A 13,346-nucleotide genomic window follows, 5' to 3' on the forward strand; every position below is an offset into this window, starting at 1 on the left:
GGAGGTCAAACAACTTAGCCAAGGTCATCCACCTAGTGAGTGGCAGATCCAAGATTCAAATCTGGGTTCTGCTGATGCTAAAGTCTGTAGTCTTAGCCAATGTACTTAAAAAACAAAATCTTTGGGGAGGGGCGCCAGGGTTGATTAGTCAATTGATCATCTGACTCTTGATTTCAGCTCAGGTCATGATCTTAGGGTTGGGAGATCGAGCCTGCGTTGGACTCTGAGCTCAATGTGGAGTCTGCTTGAGATTCTTCTCTCCCTCTCTCCCTCTGCCCCTTCCCTTGCTTGCTCAATCGCACTCTCTCTCCCAAAATAAATTTAAAAATGAAATATTAAAAATATCTTTGGAGAAATCTCTCTTCTCTTTCCTTCATTTGCTTCTTTTCCTCTTCTGAGAAAAAGTCTTTCAAGCAATGGGTAGAGTGTGGGCTGATAACCCTTTCCTTGATTGGACAATGGAGCCACTAAATTTCTCCTGAAGAACATTAACAAGACAATAGTCTCTGATGACTTTGAGGTGCTCCACATATTTCTCTTCTCAAATGAGGCTGATGATCTTTTCATCCATCCATCCATCCATCCATCCATCCAGAAATATACTGATGGTCCGAATATGTTACATGGTAGAGATACAACAGAAAATAAAGGCACACAGTGAATGCCTTCTCTCATGAAACTTGCCATCTCCTCTCTGAGTGCCTTTGAACAGAGAAGGCCAATTCTATGATGGGCAGTGAGAGTGACCTTATACTATCCTCTGGTCTCAGTAGGTAATATAAGGAGGGCAAAGTAGTTGGGTATAGTGCAATAGAATAAGTGGGGCACTAACTAGAAAGTTCATGGCTCATCTAAGGGGGACAGCCAGTCCTGAATTCCAGCTGAATGTGGTCCTGACTCCCAATGTGATTAGCTATTTGTGTTTTTATCAAAAGAGGGTGGATATTTACATTTTTATGTGAGAGCTCCTGATTTTAAGATATGGGCAATTTATTCTAGTAAATCTTCCCATGTGTCCCCTCTGTCCGTCTCTATATGCATTCACGCCTCCCCCCATGAATCTGATCCAATTTATAAGCTGTTGGTTTGCAATTTTTGCTTTATAGTCTTATAAAGTCTTATGTAATCTAGATTACATAAGAGTGGCAGTGTGCATTTAATAGATACTATTTCATCTTTGCTACTCTTTTTTAAAAATTCAAGATTGGTACTTTAGCTCTACAACTATTACCCCTTAAGAATAATTTGTCTAAAATATGCCTTCTGGCTAGTAAGATGATGGAGGCGTATCTAGGGGATGCAGGGTTATGTAGGCATAAACATGCATTTAGCTATGTGGATATTATGATTTTGAAAGCTACCTTAGTTAAGATGGTTTAAGGAAGACTCTTTGGTGTTTTAGAGCCCACTTCGATGTGAATAGTAAGCAGGGGGAGAGGATGATTCAACTGAGAACCTAGAACTAGGACACAGACAGTCTTTCACGTCTAGGTCACTGAACTCCATCCAGCCCAAGGCACAACTGTCTAAAACGTGTAAGCATCAACAGCTGCCTAGTGGACCATGCGTGAGACACTCGAGATCCCAATTTGCTATGATATTTGCATTTTCTATACCACTTTGCTGCTGTGCTTAGGTGTCACCTTTCATAACAAATATGTGAACGTTGCCAGCACTGTCATTCCCTATTTAGTGACTATAGAGACTGAGGTGGTGGAGGATGTCCTGCTAGTTTAGCGAGCCCAAGAAGCCAAGCTTCTGAATTTAGGCTATTTGCCTGCCATATATAATAATAGAGTATTTCCTAAATATCAGGTGTTCTTATGTTGCCATGATGATTCTTACCTCATCTTTGTACCACTTACCTCTGCTCTCATTAACACAGTTTAAAGCAGTTAAACCATATTTTTGCTTAAATAATTCATTCCCTAAGGGAAATTTCTGTCACCACCGTTAATCCAGAACCATTATTTCTTGCCATAAATAGAAGGGAACAGTAAGGCATGCTAAGTTACCTGGCCATTAAGGTTTTATAAAGGTTTATCCACATGTTAGTTACACGTCTTGCATGCCATTTGTGGAATGCGTTAGGTCTATATCCCGTGCAGAAAGAAGTGTATGCCGAGCTGTGGCTTATATATAGGTGGCAAGCTAGGTATGCCATCCTCCTAGATCTCTTTCTGAGAAGCTGTTAGTTTATTAATCCACTCACTGACTTGACATTCATTAGAGCCCTACTCTGTTCCCATCCCTGTGATCCCTCTTAAGGAAGATTATTTTGTAGGTCATGAATGCCAGTTCAGAGTGGTGTGGTGCAGGACACACTGCACAGTCAGGATCTGATGCTGGTGAGGATGGACCCCACAAGGGTCAGTCTCTCTGATCATGACTAAAATCCAGAGGGAGGGTCTCACTGTTGTAGACTTTGGTCAGCCAGACACAACTTGAGTGGCAGAGGGCAAAGCCCAGATTATTGTATCCCAAAGAGGTGAATTCTCAAAAGGAAACAGAGGTGCTAGGTGGTCAAGGCAGTATGTATGAGGCTCTTCATATAAGCTCTGGTGTTGATCTCAGGGTTATGAGTTTAGGCCCCATATGATAATAAATACATAAATATAAAATCAATATAAATAATAAATAAATAACAATAATAGGCAACATGTATCCAATATATTGCCTTCTTAGATCTGGGGGAGAAAAATTTAGGTCCGTTGCTCGTTAGTGGATTAATTGTGGGATGGAAAGAAGATGAGTTTTGCTATAAACAATAAGGTTGGAAAGCAATGGCAAAGTTTATCCTCTGATCATTTATGGGAAAGAAGTGCCTTTTTCTTTCTCAGAGATTTTATATTTCAACACTACATGATTATACTAACCAAACTTGTGTATTTAATGAGAAAATCATTGTGCCTGGAGCAAAAGGTTCTTACTTTGCTTAATATAGGTAAAGCTCTGAGCTTAATATGTGTAAAACGACAATGACAAAATCCCATAGATGTGGGATTTAATGAATACATGAATAGAGTATTTGTCTTTGAGCCCTGATTCCTTTCACTAATTTGTGAGAAGAGATCTTTGGCAAAATGCTCTCTAGGAAACTTTTCTGTGGCTTGAGGCCAAGACAAACCTCCCAGTATCTCTCCTCTGTTGATATTACCCAGATTGGTATTCTAAGGCAGATGAGTCTGTGGAGGCCTCCCTGGTTCATAAGCACTTTAAGTGCCTCAAAATGAACCAACTTGTAGGTAGAACTTCCAAATTGATCAGCCTTGTGGGGAAAAGTAGTTGCTAATTATTTGGCATCAAGCAGATCAAACCCTAAATGTCTGACTGAATTTTTGAATCAATATTTTCTTTTAAAGATTTTATGTGTTAATTCACGCAAGACACATAGAAGAGGCAGAGATACAGGTAGAGGGAGAAGCAGGCTCCACAGGGAGCCTGATGCGGGACTCAACCCCAGGATCCCGGGATCATGACCTGAGCCAAAGTCAGATGCTCAACCCCTGAGTCACCCAGGTGCCCCAAGAGTCAATATTTTTTATATTTAGGGTGCTACCTTAAGTTCCCCATGGGGGAGTGCTCTTCTGGGTCATCTGGGCTGCTTTATTCATTGTGGCTGTACCAGAAGAAATGGCATGTGTAACTTTAATTAAAGGGAAACATCAATAGTCAAGCCAGAAATAGTTTGAGGTAGATTTTTTTTTTTTTTTAGAGATCTAATGATCAGTGGTTTTCCAACTTCTGACATGTAAATATATATTTTTTGAAAATTTCAGTATATATATACACACAGAAGCACACAGTGTATGACAAAATACTTAGCCTGACTATATGCAAGCATACTGTGCATTTTTTATTCCATTCTTTCCTTTTCAAAATGCTGGTCAAAACCCTCTAGTATTGATTTTACACAGTCTTAGAGTTTTGAAAAAACCACTATAGATGGTCCAAGTTCAGAGCCAACAACTTCTGCCCTATTTGCTGTTGGTAGAGCTGTCCACATTGTTGATTTTACCTACTAGATTGACTTGTTGTATAGGAAAAAGCATCCTAAAACCTTTTGTGTTAGCCAACAGAAGATGCACTTTTACGCTCAGTTTCTCCTCTTTCCCACCCTGAAAAAATATTCTCTGGCCACAGGGCTGGATGTGTCAATGCAGAACTGTGTAATGAAAATAGCCCTTGCTAGCAGTTAGCCACTGTTCTGAGCACTTTGCACATATTCTCTTTCTTAATCCTTGTCATAACCCCATTCATAAGAAGTAGACGTAATTCTTATCTCAATATTCAAATAAGTGGATTCTCAAGGAGATTTTATAACCTGCTCAAGGTCACACAGTTATATAGAAGTGGAGTTGAGATTTAAATCCAGACCTCTCTGACTTCAAAGGTTTTCAGTCAGATTTCTCCTTAAGATGTGTAGGAACAGGAGCTGAATAATTTAGACCAATTCCACAGCATAGTATTTACTTTTTCACAGAAGGTCTAAGTAACAGCGCTCACCCTGGGGCCCAGGCTGTGGTGGATTGTCATAGCGCACAACTGCGCGTGACGTTCAGTGCGGGTGACTGGCCAACACTGATGACTAAGCCTTGCTGATGTCCAGAACTGCATTCCTCCAAGCCCCAAGCACCCTGCCATCTGGAGAAATGCTTCTTTTATGAGGAACTGCTAAACCCAGGAGGCCCTCCTGCAGCAAAACATGCCTTCCACATGCCTGTATGTTGGCTTACTGCGAGTCCAGCCAAGGGAACACGGCCAACTCAAGAGAGCAGGAAGGGAGCACACATATTCAGAGTCCATCTATTTGCAAGCTACATAAATACACTCTGTAGCTCGAACCAGAGTGTTGAATATAGCTATGTAAATGGCCAATATTATACCAGTGCAAGCTCCCCCAAGGTCACCTGGGCATTGCAATATTTTGCAATCCAGACATCTGACATGAACCAGATGGCTCCCTTCTTTTTTCATAATAACGTGTTTACTTCTTCTCATCCTCTGTCTGACATTTATGGAGTACCTGGTCAGATGAGCAAAGAAAAATAAGACAAGGCTCATCTGCTATTGAAGTGATGCTGTCTCTCCCCTTCCACAACTGCCTGTTACAGGGCTTTGTGCATTGCCCGAGGCATCATCTGTCTCTCTCAGTTCTTCTGTTCTGTTTTTTTGCAAACTCCTCCCTCTTTTCCCCAGAGATGAACACAAGTTAATGTGTGCACTGGAGACCAGCACATGGTAACATCAGGATTTTAAGAAAACCAGTTATCCCTGTGCAGACATGATAGGCTCTGTTCCCCATGGTTCCTCAAATATCAAATAATCAAATATGCTAATTCGAACCCCTCAAACAAGCAAAGACTCAGAAGAGGGTGGCTTCAAAGAGGGTAAGTGTGGAAAGCTAGTCCGAACTCTGCTGATGTTGTGGGTTAATATTTCCTGTCCTTTGTTCTTCACCAATAAGTATTGTTCTGCTCTCAACCTGCATTCTCTTACCTACAGTACAAGATTCCTGAGAATATTTTGCCATCATTTTTTATCATAGTTAACAAGTAGCACATAGATGATTTTGGTGTTTGATCAACTGATACTTCATAAGAGTAGGTATTGGTATCTTTTTTGATTTCCTTTTGACTGCAAATGGTAGGTCTGGATACCTGTTTGTTGAATTAATCAGAACCTGATATGAGCCCGTATCCATGTGATGATGGTCTTCATGCCAAGACGTTGAATAAAGCCCAGGTCCATCTAGAAATCATTTTCATTGCTCCTAGTGGTATAATATGGAACATTCTCAAGAGAAAATACTTATAAAATGAAAACTCTGAGAGTCAACAAACATCTCTGGATTAGATGCAAAGGCCATAGCAGCCAATGTCAACCACCATATTTTCTGAGAATGCCCTTTTTATTGTCATGGGATGTGATGATGGGCATATAGAAGAGATAAGAAAGTTAAACCTAGAGTGGGCCATTAGGTATTGCAGTGAGAGAAGTTTTGGGGAAATTTGCACAAAATGTCTCTTTGAATTACAGGAAAGATAATTAAAGCCTATTTCCATCGCTGGGCAAATATCAATTATTTATAACATGTCCTGGACTTCCACAATCCAGACAGACCCCTCTCTCTCCTCTGTATTGGCTCAGGACCCCTAAATGCTCCAAGCTTCTTGGAATTTTAGAGCTGGAAAGAACTTTTGATATCACAGAATCCAAATGACCTTGTCGCATAACTGTTTCAGGCTGATTGAATCCCTTCATTTATTCATTGATTCAACCTCTGTGCCTTAAAGATCTATCAGATGCCAGGCACTGAGCTTGTGTTACTACAGGGGCACAGTAGTAAATGAATCGGGAAAGTCCTAACTACACTCTTCACTCTTGTACAGTTTATGTTCCAATGACAGAGAAAAGCAGTTGAGGAAGTAAATGATGAGCAAGATTGTTTCAGATAGTTGTGGATCCTGGGAGGGAGATAAAACAAGGTGACGAGACCATGATTGGGAGAGGGGCTGGATATGAGAATTAGGGAACATGCCTCTACAATAAATATTTGAATTGAGATCTAAATGACAAGGAGTCAGTCTTGCAGAGTTCCACTTAAGAATTGCTAGCCACTTCTCTGGCAAATAGCACAAAATGAGAATAAGTCATTAGATTCAAGAACAGAAAGAAGGCCCGTGTAACAGGATCACAGTGGAGGAGGAGGAGGCGAGAGATGGGCAGTGGTCATCTCATGCACGGCTTTGCAAGTCATGGCAAGTGGTTTGGATTTCACTCTTTGTGCAGTAGGAAACCATAGAGAAGCTTTAAGCAGGGAAGCAAAGTGATATATTATTTTTTTTTAAAGGACTACTCTGGCTGTTTAAGGAAAATAGTCTATTGATGCTGGCACCAGAGAAGCATCATCCAAATAAGTGATACTTCCTTAATCACACAGTGACTTAATGGCAGAGCCAGGGGTAAAAAATACTAGATTTCTTCCAACAACAAATGGATTCAGTTCAGTTGAAAAATAAAAAAATAAAAGTGTTAGTTACCATTTGCTAAATGCTTAGTGTTGCCACACCCTGTGTGACATGCTTTATATACAGCATTTTATGTAATCGTTGTTTTAATTGTCTAAGGTAGGTCCCATTCTTCTATTTTATGAATGAGAAAAGTGAAGCTTCAAGAATTTAAGTTCACCTAGATAGCAAAGGACAGAGAGGCAGAGTGAGGATTAAGACCCAAACTAACTCCCAGAGCCTATATGCCACAAAGATCAGTCCCATTACTTGTAATGAGGGGCAGTATTGCCTAGTGCCTAGGCAGGTGGGTGTTGAAGAGCCAGCCAGTCCGTGTTCAAGTTCCAGCTCTCTTGCTTACTAACTCTGTGACCCTAGGCAGGTCACTCCACTGTTTGTAATGTGGTTGGAATTTTTGCTATATTGCATCCCTCTCCCTGCGGCTTCCCATGGTGGTTAGTTATAAAACTCTGGAAAGAAATATGACCTTTGTGCTTTGTAAAGAATGGAGAAGCTGGGAAGATTGGGTCCCATGTTATAGCCATGGCTTACAGAGTAGATGGTACTGGTGTTTCAGGGAAGGGAACAGATGCCCATTCTCTGGATTCCCAAGAAAAAGGAAAAGTGGATTCATATGAGAGGATTCTGAATGAGACCTAATAAGCAGCCTTGGGGCTAGGAGGGCAGAAAGTCCTCATATATTTCTTGGTACATGCATGGTCTGGTGGTCTCTGAAACCTAAGTTCACAGTTTTCACAAACTGTTCAGTGTCTGTGCTCTTCCACATAATGGGCAGCAGGGGGCAGTGTAGCCAATGTATTACTTGTGAGTGAGGGGTTGTCTACTGTTAGCACGGGGGTGGGGGGCTGGGGAAGAGCTTAGGCAGCCTGAAACTGCACCTGTCTGGGCAGGTTCTGGGCAGAGAACAACACCTTCTCCTTCTTTCTCTTCCAGGATCCCATTCTTCCCTCTTTCCTCTTGTCTCCTGTTCTGTTCTACATCCTCTGCTCTGCCTTACATCCCCATGTCTCATCACCTTTTATCTTTGTAGCATGTTCATCATACCCATTGCCTTCTGGGATCTTCCCAAATATTGAGCGAGGCAGGGCCAGGTTAGATATTTATCATTTACAGATGAAGAAACAGAGGTTCAGGGAGGTGCCTGGTCCCTAGCCCCTGTTCTTCCCTCTAATATACTTATAGGACATAAAAGCCAATGGTCAAGGTTTATCTTGTTTATCGTTCTAGAGAAGGCAATTGTACCACCAGTGCCCCACATTGACTTTGGAATTAGAGCAAAAGTTGGCAAAGCACCAAACTGAGAAGGGGCTCATTCAGAGTTGAGGGCCACGGAGAGCTGTCTGTTTCACGAGGGTCTCCACTGAAAGGATTGCAAGCCAAAGGGTGAAACCCTTTGAATACACACTCGGGACCAGGTGGGTATGGATAATCTTTGTGCTTTTTAGGAAAAGAAGCCCTCAGAGCCCCTGTCTCAGGGTCCATTTTGTTGGACTGAGCCAGTGAAAGCTAAGACCACGTCCTTTGTTCAGAAACATTGGACTGTAAGCAAATTTCATCTCTTTGAACCTTGTTTCTTCTCATATAAGGGGTGATTGTAATAGAGCAGTCATGACAGAGTCTACACACACTCTGCGTTCAACCCATATTGCTGTTGGTGTCAAACAGGGGATTCACTATTTTCAGAGCTACTCTTGTGGAAGATTGGTTACATCGATGGCTCCAATTAATGACCCCCTGTATTCATATCCTTTGCCATGATAATTTCTAGACCCTACCCTCTCTGGCTCTAAGTGGGTCTGTGTCTTGCTCTGGCCAGTAGCATGTGGTGTCTGCTAGTTTCAAGCCTGGGCCTCCAGGGGCTTATGCTCTTTTGTAGTCTCTTGCTTGCTGTTGAAACCCTGCCTCTATGGTATGAAAAAGCCCACCTAGACTGCTGGAGGATGAGAATGATACACATAGCTCAGTTGTCCGAGCAGGAGACATCAGATCAAGACCCCCATATCATGTGAGAGAGCCCATAGACCCCCAATCATGTGAGAGAGCCCATCTGAGATCAGCAGGACTGCCCACTGTACCTACAGTTGACCTCAGGTACATGAGGAAGCCCAGCTGGGACTGGAAAAACTGCTCAGCTGACCCATATATCATGTAACAAGTACTTAACATTGCTTAATTTGGAGAGAGTTTATTATGCAGCCATAGCTAACTGCTACACTAAAAGTTTTAGGTCAGCTAACTGGTGGAGGGTAATGTGGGGTGAGACTATTTGGAAGGTTACGAACTGTGCTGCTGAATACTTAAAGTGGTATGATATTTTTAGAGTCTCAAGTTCAGAGATAGTACGTGGTGGCTCAGGGTAAACACTGGAATAAAACAGACCTGGTTCCAAATCCCTGCTCTACCACTTTCTAAATATGCACCTTTGGTCAAATTTCTCTATGACTCAGTTTCCTCTTCTATACGATGGGGATGATAATAGTTACTGGGAAGGTCGTGAGGATAAACTGGGATAACTTATGTATTTAGTATGGTATGTGGCATGCAGCAAGTGCTGAATAAATGCTAACCTCTAGATGACATTGCTGCATACTGTCCCATAATTGCTGCAGGTGCAACTGGTAATCCAGGACAGGATTTTGCAGTGTGAATTCTTCTAAAGCTTTGATAAAAGAAGAATTGCAATTGCATGTATATTTTTCCTCCTTTCTTTAATTATAGAAGTAACCTATATTGTCTACCTTAATCAAAAGCTCTTCTAGGGCAAAATTCCTGATTCAAAGAAAATCTGTATTTTGAGTTACGACTTATAATTATGAATATTGAACCCTACTTCAGTGCATCGTGGTAGACCTTATTTTCTTAGAAAGGAAATGTGCACACCGTGCTCAGTTGTGAGACAGGGGCATAAATCTCTGTTTGTTGCAAGTTGCAACAACTTACCTTCTATTTTGTTGAACAAGGAAACAGAGCAATTATTCACAGTGTCTAAGGTGGAAAAAAATCATCTGACTATATAGCTCTCATGTAAAAGTTTAATCTGACAGGAGATCTGAAAACGTTTAATGTTCAGGGAAAACTTCCTTTGGTGATCAACTCCTCACCAGCTTTCAGATATAGTAGCTGATGTTTATTCCTAGTGGAGAAGGACAATTGTGAGGGAGATGGGGAGTCGGGGTGGAAATTCTTCCTAGACTAGAGAGGAATGCCATGTCAACTTCTTGGTTCTAAGCAGAGTTAGGCTGGGTGAGCATTCACTGATTTTGTTGACTCTCAGTTGATCAAATTTAAAAATAATAAAAAATAAACCTGACCCTTTCCCTAAACACTGGCTCTTAGCCTTTTTTGTTTTGTTTTGTCTTGGTCATGGTTTTGGGGTTTCTGATGTTGGCTCTATACTTATGAATACCCAGAACACTCTGTGTATACAGTCAAGGGGTTCACAGTCCGTCAAGTGCATCAAGGAGCTCCAAGATTCTGTTTTAAAGGGAGTGGCAAGTTTACCAAGTCCCATTACCCAATAATGGATCTTTCCAGCCCCTTCTCACACAGATCAGATGGAGGCATTTCATCCCTGTATGTTCTTCCAGGGATCACTTGACATTATCACCAAAACTCATCTGTGAGTTGTCTGGCAGAGATACTTACTCCCCAGTGGGCTATAGAGCAAATCTGTGATCACACTGAGGTTTCTGTGCTAGTCTGTCACAAGACTCCCACTCAGGTGATCCTGAGGTTCTTGAGTCTGACCTCCTGCAAGCTTAACTCCCTGAGGATAGCAGGGTGTTTGAGGTGAGCAGGTGCTATGTTTCGGCATGGCAAACCGCTGGTGGGCACCCAGCATCCAGGAATGGGCTTTACCACTGTTTATGGTGAGTTCCCTCTGGAGTGTTTGATGTTTGGGCCTCATTGGTTAGTAAGTATTATGACTATCACCTCTGGATGCAAGTGACAGAAACCTGTAGTTTTTATTGTACCTCTCCAAATCCAGGGGAGGAAGCATAGTACCCCCCTCCCCCCGTCACTTCATATCTGGCTCTCTGTCCTTATCTTTGAGCACAACAGATCATTTCATTTCAAGCGTCTAGCAGAAACTAATCAGAGTCTCTGGGCTGCAATTCAGAATTCTTAGGGGGAAAGAATCTAATTGGTCAGGTTTGGGTCAGGTGACCATCTTCAGCCCCCTGTGGCTAGGGGGTCCCAGTTATGTGATACGATTCAGCCTGCCCATGTGAGTGGTGAGGAGGGAGTCAGTTACCTGAGGAGGACCCTATGGTAGGCAGCTTCTGAAATGGCTCCCAACGATCACTATTTCCTGGCGTTCACACCTCTGTGTAATCCCCTCTCCTGGAGTGTGGGCTGGAGATAGCGATTCCTGATTCTACTGAGTAGACTATGCCAAAATCAGGTTATGAAAGACTGGGACTTGTGCAAACTCTTTCTCTCTGGTTCTTCTTGCGTACTTTTTCTGATAAAGCAAGCTGCCATATTGTGCCCTCCGGAGAGGTCCATGTGGTGGGGAACAGAGGGCGGTGTCTGGCCAAGCACCAGAAAGGAACTAAATCCTGCCGACAATCACGGGAGTGGGTTTGGAAGTGGATCCTTCTCCAATTGAGCCCTGAGATGACTGTGACCCTGGCTGACATTCTGAATGTAGCCTTGTGAGACACCAGAGCCAAAGGACCCTACTCAGCTATGCCAGGATTCCTGACCCACAGAAACTCTGAGAGAACACATGTGGTTTGAAGCCACTAAGATTTGCTCTACCCTTCCAGAATTTCCACCCCTAAGCTACTAAGTTTTGGGGTACTTCCTTATGTAACAATAGATAACGAATATAGGCACCTGGTGAGTAAAGAGGCTCTGAGGTCACATGACCTGGGTCTTGTCCTAACTGCACCATGTACCAGCTGTGTGGTTTTGTGCAAGTTATCCTACCGATTCCAGTCACATTCTCTTCTGTAAAATAAGGATAATAGTACTAACGTGATTGTTATGGGGACTAAATGAGTAAACCTAGTGCCTGCATGTAGTTTAGTTATGCTAATATTAATTATTAATTAAATCAATTAATATTAGTAATATCAATGAAGTTTTGCTACCATTACTGAGCTTTCACAGCTCTGCTAAACCTATCCACCGGGTTACTAGTGCCTCAGTTTCTTCTTAGGGTCTAAAGAATTCTGTGCCCCTTATAGAATGCAGAGAGGAACATAAAATATCCAAAAATCTCTTTGAAGCAAATGGCTATTTAACTACTAAATATAAAGAACTATTTCCATTCCACTCACTTTGGTTTTTATAGTGAAGAATAATTTCATATCACAGAGAAGTCAAATAACAGAATTCATGGTCTCAGATTCAAAATATCAAAAAATATTTGAGCTGATGGAATGGAATTTGTTTTCACAGTTTCCTTTACACAAAGGCATCCAACAACTGCCTGCAGCCAATTATTTTGTGTGGAAATGCCAGGGCACTATGCAGGTGGCAATTTATCACAGAGACGAAACCTGAAGATGAAGAGCACAGGGGTAATCATTGGTGCTTAAAAGGTTTCTGCCTTCTGAGGCCAAAGCCCTCGATGTCAAAGGTTTGATGGGATTTGCTCATTAATTCCAAGCTTGAATGCTTAGTTATCAGGTTTTCATTTCTCCTCAGGGATGCTGTTTTTCTCTCACTGGGAGCTGATAGGGCTTGGGAGGGGGTGGGTGGGTGATGGGAGGTATTGAATTTGCAGATTTCCCACCTGCTTCGCCTCCCTGTTTATACCTGCATCCCAAGGCCACTGCCCAGGCCCTGATTTCCTGCCTGTCTCCGGCCATACTGTGTGCTTGTTGCAGCAGCAGGGGCTCCTCCACCTGCCAGCCCCGCTTCTCCACTCATTCTCAGGGCCGAGCTGCTGAGTGGGGCCTAGCTTCCTGAGCTTTCCTCACTTCTCCATCCTGAAGTTAAGCGCAAGGAAAGCCCTTTGTGTTGGAGAAAACAAGGGACGGCAGAAAGAGTAGATGGGAAGTGTGGCAGCCAGACAGACCATGAAAAATCCCAGGCTCCGCGAGTAGGGCCTGCTGCCACTGCGAAACTGGGGTGTGCTGGGGTGTGCTGGGGTGACTGCATTTCATCTTTCTTCCCCACTCCAACCCTGTCCCTGAGGATGGTGGGGCAAAACGGCCGGTCTCCTCGCAATTATGAAACAACAATGCTTTTTGGCTTCTAGAATCACCATCCCCTATCATTCAGTGAAATAAACTAGTTAAAAATAATTACTACCAACAACCAAACAATGAAGAAGTCATCCTCATGCTGTAAACTGAAAAG

The sequence above is a fragment of the Canis aureus genome, chromosome 3, assembly GCF_053574225.1.
Source record: "Canis aureus isolate CA01 chromosome 3, VMU_Caureus_v.1.0, whole genome shotgun sequence".
Lineage (NCBI taxonomy): Eukaryota > Metazoa > Chordata > Mammalia > Carnivora > Canidae > Canis > Canis aureus.